We start from the raw sequence: 10,618 nt of genomic DNA on the forward strand, positions 1-10,618 counted from the left end.
ACTTGTACATTGCAGTATGGATAGGTCTCTTGTCTGAAGTGTTTTTTTTGTTTGTTTGCATGAGCACTAAAAAGTATTGCCAACAGTTAGGTCCACCCTCTGGTGAGAATCAGTCAGTGTAGACTGATTTGGGAAGCACATTTGCTAACAAAGCATTCTACCACGGCTGACTCCAACTAAAGAGCCAAAAATCCCATTATCAACATGAGGAAGGGCCTAATGATGAAAAAACACCTAATCTTTAGTAGATTAATCACAGCATTTGAAAGTTCTCACAGCTGTGCCTTGAATCTTGTTTTTAATGGAGCATTTATTCTTTATATACTCTGTGGTGTTTTCATTGTAAACACTGTTTTTTTAATTAGTTTACATTTAAAGTTTCCCACCTAAGTGCATTGTGTGTATCCAGCCTAAGGAACATTCGCAAAGCTAATATAAATATGCCTGTTTTGTCTTCTCCTCCTCCTTCATTGGTACAATGCAACCTTTATAATTCATGACCTCCACAAACTGTTGCTGCCTCCTGCAGATTATATAAACCTCTGCTCACAGTGAGCAGGTTATGTCCTCAAGCACACGCTGCAGAATACCTAATAAACTCAATACAGAGAGCTCCTTTTCAAAGCATTGCTCTACATTGCCCCTCGTGGTCCAAAACTCCACCGGTACCTTTAAGCTATGATTTATTCATGTTTACACACTACAGTTAAAATAATCACTGTCTCCCTGCTTAAAAGCAAGACGTGCATGGCTTTGTTTAACTCAGCTGCAACATCAGGCTTACAAATAATTTCTATTACTGATGTTTTGATACACACATGCACACACACAAATACACACTCAACTTGCAGCAGGAAATGCTGGAGGAACTCCTCAGTACTTGTGTTCTGCTTTCTCATTTGTTTTTACTCAGTTCCTCTTTGTGTTCCAACGGTATGTGTGTGTGTATTTGTGTTCTTGACTTGTGTGAAGGAGTGCATGTGTTTTCTGAACACAAATTCTGTATGCCTGTGTGTGTGTGTGTGTGTGTGTGTGTGTGTGTGTGTGTGTGTGTGTGTGTGTGTGTGTGTGTGTGTGTGTGTGTGTGTGTGTGTGTGTGTGTGTGTGTGTGTGTGTGTGTGTGTGTGTGTGTGTGTGTGTGTGTGTGTGTGTGTGTGTGTGTGTGTGTGTGTGTGTGTGTGTGTGTGTGTGTGTGTGTGTGTGTGTGTGTGTGTGTGTGTGTGTGTGTGTGTGCGTGCGTGCGTGCGTGCGTGCGTGCGTGCGTGCGTGCGTGCGTGCGTGCGTGCGTGCGTGCGTGCGTGCGTGCGTGCGTGCGTGCGTGCGTGCGTGCGTGCGTGCGTGCGTGCGTGCGTGCGTGCGTGCGTGTACTACGATCATGTTCTAACCCCTGGTAATGTCTCTTCCACAGAACCGTATGCACGAGTCTATGAAGCTGTTTGATTCCATCTGTAACAACAAGTGGTTTAAGGACACCTCCATCATCCTCTTCCTGAACAAGAAGGACCTCTTTGAAAGCAAAATCAGCAAGTCACCACTGTCCATCTGCTTCCCTGAGTACACTGGTACATGTCCACACACTTGACAGTGATATCCTATTGCTACTTCATACTTTGTATATAATTGTATGTTCACTGGCGGCATTGAGGCTGCTGAGGTTATGCTTCCCCAACACAGTATTCACGAACCTTCAAAGAGTAGCCGAATAAAAAAACTAAAAAAACTCCTAACATTAAGACTTACAAGTTCATGGTGAAAGAGTGATTGACAATAGCCTCGTGAGCCCATCCTGATCTCTGAGCTCCATTGTATTTTACTCTCAGATCAGTCTGGTAACGTGCAGCAGAGAACATTGGGAGAAGTTTGACCAGTGACCAAACCAATCAGCGTTGGTTCAGAGGCAAATTTAAGTGTGACGAACTGAGAAGCGACTGTTCAGTGTAAACAAAATGGAGGCTTCAACAGATGAGATGAGCAGCTATGGAGCAAGCTGCTGACTAACTCTTTTTTCTCTGGATCCTTCTGTTGAATATTGACGGGGCTCCTTAAATTGGGCCTTTGATCCGTAAATTCACGTTACACAAACAGAAAATATCCTTTACCCACATGTTTCCTCTCTGAGCTTTGCCTTGTTGCTGTTAGTACGTCATACGCTTCGTTGATCTGATTGGTTGATTTGGCTCATATGTTTGTAATAGATGGTTTATCCAATCAAATACCAGTATTTTTGCCCCTTCCCAAAAGATCTCCAAATGAGAGTTCCAGATGGATCTGCTTAGACAATGAGAATCATGAGAATCAATCCATCTGGCGGAGACAGGTTACATTGACAATGCATTTCAACATTAAACCTAACTTCTAAATGGAAACTTGGAGCGCTGAGAGTGCTAACGGCACTGCAAACAGAGCAATAGTTAGCTTCATGGTTCGCTCATACATTATAGTCCCCATTGGGGAATTTGTATTGGACTCTTCAGAGCTAGACCCCTCAACAGATAATTGTACAAAACACATTGAAATAGGACATAGATCACATGAAAATACAGAACAAAAATAGACAAATACACCCTGAGGTATAGTGAGTGTGTACTGCAGTACAGTCTCTGCTAATTTTAAGGCTACTGCTTAAAATTCCTACTGATACTGGCACAAAAGAGATCCCTCAGAGAGCTGTGCTTCACGTCCCCAACCAGGATGCCGACGTTATCTCTGTATGAGCACCGCTCTCCAGGAGAAACCCGGTCCACGATAAATGCATTGTACAGCTGCAGCAAGTTGCTATCCATCAGTCAGCAAGTGTGACATGAATACAAAGGAAAGGGCCAATTGTTTCAATGAGACATTTTCATTCTCAGGTCATCAAATACCAACACCAAAGGGAGGGACGCACATGCACGTGCAGCCAGACCAGCTGTTAAAACTAAGAACAGAGAAACTTAGATTCCAACACACACAGAGGGAGAGTGACTTCATTGTCTGCTCAGTCCGCCAACACTCCACTATATCTTTACATAGAAAATAGTTACAATAGTTACAAATATAGTTTTTGTACCTCCTGTGGTATTTTTTATGTAGAATTAGGGCTCAAAAGATTGGAGACAATTCACTATTTGACTTGTAAGCGTCAGCTACCCAACAGGCAGAAACAGACTGAACAAAGTGGAAACTGAAAACTTTGTTTGAATCATAACCAGATAATGTTTCATCAACAACCATAAAGCAAACGCTTGTGTAGACTCTTTATTCAGTGAATTTCTCTCACAGATGCGACGGTCAGACTCATTATATGATAGGCAGAGCCAGCTAGCTACCTGCGGGCGGGGGGGTCATCCCTATGTTCCCCGGTCGCATAAGCCTCTGCCTTCGCAGATTTTATTCAGCATTTTATTAGGGTTAGGGGTTACGACTAGGGGCAGGGTTAGGGTCTAAATTGGCCTATTTGCCGGTGAATTTGACACTGATCGTGGAAAAAATCGGGGAACAACGGACCATTTTTTAAGAAAAGGGTCCGATCTTCCCTACGCTCCCCTACCTGTTATCAATATTGTGTTAACTATTCATGTCACATCTTACAGGACTGTCGAGACCCAAGAAAGCTTATGTATCCAGCTTTCATTTACGTTCATTTTTGGCTAAAAGGGACCCTTGTTTGCACAATGTAATACCTAATTTTTACTACACAAACATTTAACACACAGTGCAGAAACACACATTTTTATTTATCAATTACATATATATATATTGTCCAGCCTTACGTTGAATAAACAAACACAAACCGGCTGGCTGCATCCATCACTTTGCATATATTAACTTTATAGCATGTTGGGTCAACCCCAGCCTTTATCTTAGCAGCGACAGCTCTGCATATTTAACTGAAAGAGTTTCTTATCAGCTTAGTGAAAAGTCCTAGGGGGAAGATAAATTCACCTGCATATCCATAGAGTGCAAAATAGTTCAGTTGTCTCTAAAATGTACAGTTGCTCTGATGAAATTTGTACTGCATACAAAAGGTTTTGTGAAGTATAAATTGGGAGGAGCACAAATAGGAGCCGATAGGCTCAGACTCCTGGAACAAAACATGAAGAAGGCAAAGAAATAAATGAGTGAAGTCGTGAATGGAATCAGACATGTTACCAGGAGTCCAAAGGAGAGGAGCTTGAGTGTGCTCAATACAAGAGAAAATGACAGACAAGACAACACAGGGAAACAACAGAACGTGAGAAAGCCAGAGAGAGCAATAGTGTGAGAAAATGAGAAAAAAGAGTGTGGGAAAGCAAGATGGAGAGAGCCCAAAACAGCAAGACTGTGAGAAAGAGAGAATTAGGATTCCAATCTTGTTTCGTCTCCTCTTCTTCTCCTCTCTTCATCCTTTGGCATGGCCAGAGTTGGTGCCTATTCTGATGAAGTTGCCACTGAAGCAGACAGACAAACCACAGTGCTGCTAATGGCTGAGAGCCACATAGATGTTAGTGACACTTTGAGCAGAAATTACTCCGACTCTTTCCAACAGTGTTATAACTAGGGCTGCCCCAAAGTAGTCGACCAAGCACTGGTTGGCCAAAAAATCATTAGCCAATCAAAATTTCATTGGTCGCAGAAAAAAACAAACACTTGGAGTCCTGTCTTGTCAAAATTAAGTAAAAAATCTATGTGACTGATGGCTGGTCTAAAAGGCTGGAGGGCTTTTAATTTGAAGGGCCAGATACAGGAAGTCTTGACACTCACTCACTGTCAGTGTTTTGTTTTTTTTAACACGGCAGGTCCAGGTACCTGCTACATTGCGGTTAGACAGTTAACTGTTAATAGCAACATGTCATGTCGGGAAAGATGTCTAAAATATCGGCTCACATTGTAAAGAACAGGGACGACCCCAAGAAGGTTACATGCAAAGTTTGCAAGCAAAACGTCGGCTATCATTCGTCCATGACGAACATGACCTACCACCTTAAACATGTAAGTTACGTTAGACCAACATGACCTACCACCTTAAACATGTAAGTAACGTTAGACGAACATGACCTACCACCTTAAACATGTAAGTAACGTTAGATGAACATGAACTACCACCTTAAACATGTAAGTAACGTTAGATGAACATGACCTACCACCTTAAACATGTAAGGTACGTTAGACGAACATGACCTACCGGCTTAAACATGTAAGTTACGTTAGAGGAACATGACCAACCACCTTAAACATGTAAGTAACGTTAGATGAACATGAACTACCACCTTAAACATGTAAGGTACGTTAGACGAACATGACCTACCGGCTTAAACATGTAAGTAACGTTAGAGGAACATGACCAACCACCTTAAACATGTAAGTAACGTTAGATGAACATGAACTACCACCTTAAACATGTAAGGTACGTTAGACGAACATGATCTACCGCCTTAAACATGTAAGGTACGTTAGACGAACATGACCTACCACCTTAAACGTGTAAGTAACATTAGACGAACATTACCTACCCCCTTAAAACATGTAAGTAACGTTAGATTAACATGACCTACCACCTTAAACATGTAACGTTAGACGAACATGACCTACCACCTTAAACATGTAAGTAACATTAGCCTAGCTACCTGCCCATGTCCGACAGTCTCCTTGCTCATTTTTTCTGACACATTCAGAATTAGAATCTGAAATATTTTGCCGGTGTCATTAACAGACGGCAGACTTATAGTGTACTTGTAAAATAATGATTTTTAATTATGTTGAATTGTGTTATTCAGTCACTGAGGCTATAATTATATTTATATATACAGTATACAGTATATGCACAGATTAGTCTACTAATCGTTCTAAATGATGTCCACTGGTCGACCAAGAAAATCCTTGGTCAGGGACAGCCCTATTTATAACAGATTAAAACTCAAATCCACTGTATGCCAAACACTTGCATGACAAGCAGAAGTGACTCTCACAGTTAATAATGGACTTGAACTCAAAGGGTATGCAGAGGTTTACACTGCTGTGAAATGAATCAGTACACAGTATGAATAATGGTCCCTTCCCTTTGGCTCCAGGGCCCCATATCTCTTCCAGTCTTGTGCTGGTGCTGTAGCAGAACCATGATACATTAGTAGTATTCACAAACTAGCAGACATTGCCAACAGTATCAAGACATAACATTTTCCATCACATTTCATTTGTCAGTGCAAAATCACCTTTCTATTTTGTGTGGAAAGAGCTGTCAATGAATCATATTTATTCGAGCTTGTCTAGCAGTAAGCACAGCCCTGAGAACGCCTCAGCAGAAGGTGTGCTGAGCTAGAGAGTCAAAGGTTCTCTTTTTATAAAACTATAAGAAAATAAAGCTGACAGGGGAAATGCAGTCTAACCCACTGATGTGATGACAACAGCTTTTAAGCCTTCACCTGACTCCCACTGTGTGTCACCTCTCTCCGTAGGTCCGGACACTTACCTGGAGGGTATAGACTACATTAAGTGTCAGTACGAGAGCAAGAACAAGTCACCCAGCAAAGAGGTCTACTCCCACGTGACCTGCGCTACAGACACCAACAACATCCAGTTTGTCTTTGATGCTGTCACTGATGTCATCATAGCAAATAACCTGCGGGGGTGTGGCCTGTACTGACCATGATGTTCAATGATAACCAATGGATGAAGGATGTTTGACTTGTGTTTACCTATGCGGTACTAGTTTGTACCACATGTGGCCCATATCAGTGATGTCATCGAATGATAGCCAGTCAAATATGGGATGTGGGCTGTGTTTGTGATGTCACCTTACTGCTTTACTGTATGGCTGGCCATTGGTGCAACTTGACTCTTAATTATTGAATAGATTAGTTGGTTGTTTGGTTGGTTAAGACTTCTTTTAATGTATTTGCCTTTTTTACTTCCTTCTAAAGAAGAACCAACTGATGTTTATTTACAAAACAAATCTTTTGCTGGTGTGCTGCAGAACTCTTGCACAGTACCTACAGTGGACTCTGCAGGGACACAAGGTTCCTGAAACGTGTTTGCATATGCACAAGTGCCTTACTCAAAAAACTACACAGATAATTGTTATGAGTTCACCAGCAGTCCACAAAATAGGTATAATGGGAATCACTCATATACTCCAAAGTGTTAATAATATTATCAATATTATCAAGTATGTTGATAAAGCCAAGGTTGAGTTCACCATTATCCTCAAAGCAATTTCAGTCAAAAACAACTGGACTGGTTGTTTGTCTAGGAAGACGTTTCACCTCTCATCCAAGAGGCTTCATCAGTTCATGTACGCATCTGACCAGGCTGGGACTGGTCCAACTAACTGGTGTGGAGATCCAGGTATTTAACCTCTCACAAGGCCGATGATGTCACTGAAACCCTTTGTGCTCCAAGTGCCCACGCCCGTCGTTAGAGTGACAGTCGGTGGTGGGCAGTTGGTTTCGACGTCGTTAGTGCTCTATTGAGTCTGAACGACAGTCGTTGGGGTCACCCGGGCCATGTGTGAACAGTTGTCCTTTGAGGTTAGATTGTTGAATCTCCTGGGAAGGGATGAAAGGGCGGCATTGTAAATTGGAGATAAGTGGTGTCTCAGACCCCCTCCTCTGTTTAGCGATGGTTTCTCCACTTTTACATAGATGGCTTCTTTTACTCCTCTTTCAAACCATCTGTCCTCTCTGTCCAAGATTTGGACATTGCTGTCATCAAAGGAGTGGGCTTTCTCCTTGAGGTGTAAGTGGACAGCCGAGTCCAGGCCTGAGGAGTTAGCTCTCCTGTGTTGGGCCATGCGTTTATGCAGTGGTTGTTTTGTTTCTCCAATGTAAAGATCTTTGCATTCCTCGTTGCATTGGACAGCATAAACCAGGTTGCTTTTGTGGTGGTGTGGTGTTCTGTCCTTCGGATGTACTAGTCTCTGTCTGAGTGTGTTACCGGGTTTGAAGTAAGTGGTTGAGAAAGAAAAAGATAACAGGAGAAACAACATAGTCATCCCATATGTGGCTGGGGTATCGGAGAAACTCAGGAGGATTTTCAACAAACACTGCATCCCTGTGTACTTCAAACCCGGTAACACACTCAGACAGAGACTAGTACATCCGAAGGACAGAACACCACACCACCACAAAAGCAACCTGGTTTATGCTGTCCAATGCAACGAGGAATGCAAAGATCTTTACATTGGAGAAACAAAACAACCACTGCATAAACGCATGGCCCAACACAGGAGAGCTAACTCCTCAGGCCTGGACTCGGCTGTCCACTTACACCTCAAGGAGAAAGCCCACTCCTTTGATGACAGCAATGTCCAAATCTTGGACAGAGAGGACAGATGGTTTGAAAGAGGAGTAAAAGAAGCCATCTATGTAAAAGTGGAGAAACCATCGCTAAACAGAGGAGGGGGTCTGAGACACCACTTATCTCCAATTTACAATGCCGCCCTTTCATCCCTTCCCAGGAGATTCAACAATCTAACCTCAAAGGACAACTGTTCACACATGGCCCGGGTGACCCCAACGACTGTCGTTCAGACTCAATAGAGCACTAACGACGTCGAAACCAACTGCCCACCACCGACTGTCACTCTAACGACGGGCGTGGGCACTTGGAGCACAAAGGGTTTCAGTGACATCATCGGCCTTGTGAGAGGTTAAATACCTGGATCTCCACACCAGTTAGTTGGACCAGTCCCAGCCTGGTCAGATGCGTACATGAACTGATGAAGCCTCTTGGATGAGAGGTGAAACGTCTTCCTAGACAAACAACCAGTCCAGTTGTTTTTGACTGAAATTGCTTTGAGGATAACGATGACCTGGACGAATGAGAACATTCACAGGCAAGGTTGAGTTCAGTTCACTTTGTTTACGTCAGAAAGATGTTCTTCACACTTTATTATGTGCCTAAAGCTCTCTACATTCTGAAAATGAGTTGAGCCTCTGAGACAGATTTGAAAAAAGCACCCCCCCCCTACCAAACCCCTCCCCTCAGTGTTCCACGATTCCTCCCCCCAAGCTCGTATTTGAGACCATAGTTTTAAGAAATCAAATAGTTGACACATGTCCAGCCCGCTAAAAAGAAATTCAAAGAAATTCATCAGTGAAAGTCATCAGCAAAAAAACTGCATTTCGTGCAAAAAAGCTTTTGTGCACACTCCTTGGTTATTTTTATATGCGTTGTTTTTGTTGTCTGATGACAGAATGCGCTGATGTATGCGGTACATAGTGCTGTAGTACTCACTGCTTTGCACTAAACTGTGCTCTGTTTACTACGGAGCTCCAAAAAATCAGTATTTTATCAGTATATTATGAACCAAATCATCATATACATAAACACTGAAAAAAAGATTTAGCAGTAATTTTGAAATTATTAGATACAATCAAACTTAACTCATTATTATGAAGTGTATATTAATATGATTTTAATTTAAAGCTGTTGCTATGGTTTAGCTTGGCAGCAGAGTAGATACAGTAAAATTAAAACCATGTCCCACAAAAATTCAAATCTACTTAAGAGACATTCAAAATAAGATTCATGAAATAACATTTCCTGATAATAATTTAGGTTTTAATTATTTATTGAATAATTTCAAATTGTATTATTTTCTGTATTCTATCATAGACAGATGCATTTTATTGAGTCATCATAATATGTCTAGTTACATGTAATAATGTGTTGTTCATTGGTTTTATATCGCGCATTTGGTAGTTTCATATTAAAAGCATGACACTGCCTGACATTTAGGACCAATTAATAACACAGTGTCTATTCATCTCGTCCTGTCCTCCACTGGCCTGAGGGAAAACACACACTCCCAACAGCCTCAGGTCAGTCTGACTGTCGTCACGTATTCTTCAGTCACATGCAAACATCGTCTTTTTTACTGCATTTTGAATTGATGGCACTGAGGTCAACTAGTTAATTAAAAGCCCTTATGTGTAGAATTTGAACATGTGTGACATTGGTCACACCTCGTGGTAGTATGAAAAAAGACACTGCAGCCGCAATTAATGACTGATCCAAGTTTGACTAGTCTTGTCTTTTTCTAAAAGCAAAATCTCATGCCATTGGAACGATTTGAAAGCTGTCACATACACATTGAGGGGAGACGCTACAGGTGAACAGGAAAGAAATAACTGATGGGTCAGTCATGCTTTACAATGAGTTATGCTTCCTTATCAGAACTCCCCAGCAGGTGTTCATACAGCAGAAGTGAGCTGTGTCTGTGTTCAACCCGTTCCTATCTCAACTCATCACATACGGGCGCTTTGTCGGGCGCCACTTGGAAATGCACTGGGTAGCCCTGCGTCCAACTGTGACGCTCCACTACGGTCGCCGTCTTAATCACGTGGTTAATGTTGTGAAGCCAAACAAAACCACTTGGCTAGAGTTAGGACAAGATAGAACGTAACTAAAATAACACTCCTGACTCAAACTGCAGTCTTCTGGGTGTGTTCGTATGATCTGTCTAGTGTCCAGTATTGCTGTGGACGGGTTTACACGGTGTGTTTATATACAAAGCAGAAACCCCGGTTAAGGGAATAATCAGATTATTGAAGTTCCTTCCTGGTATCCTTTGGACAGAATTACAGACAGAATTACGACAGAAACAGGTTTTCTTGGCAGTGACGTTATTTGCCATGGCAAAGTCCTCCCTCGGTTTAAA

General features: G+C 42.0%; 1 protein-coding gene across 2 annotated transcripts in view; it reads left to right on the forward strand.

Moving 5' to 3' along the window:
• LOC310949399 (guanine nucleotide-binding protein G(o) subunit alpha) overlaps positions 1-10,618 on the forward strand; it is a 141,649-nt gene that overhangs the window by 120,219 nt on the left and 10,812 nt on the right. Inside the window, exons 7-9 of one of the 2 annotated variants that reach the window (XR_014593276.1) lie at positions 1,409-1,562; positions 6,414-7,142; positions 8,797-9,152. The exons of the other annotated variant lie outside the window; for it this stretch is intronic. The gene's annotated coding sequence lies outside the window, so the exon portion shown is untranslated. Of the gene's footprint in view, positions 1-1,408; positions 1,563-6,413; positions 7,143-8,796; positions 9,153-10,618 lie in introns of those variants that run through there. 2 annotated transcript variants of the gene reach the window in all.

The sequence above is a fragment of the Echiichthys vipera genome, assembly GCF_963691815.1.
Source record: "Echiichthys vipera genome assembly, chromosome: 7".
Classification (NCBI taxonomy): domain Eukaryota; kingdom Metazoa; phylum Chordata; class Actinopteri; order Perciformes; family Trachinidae; genus Echiichthys; species Echiichthys vipera.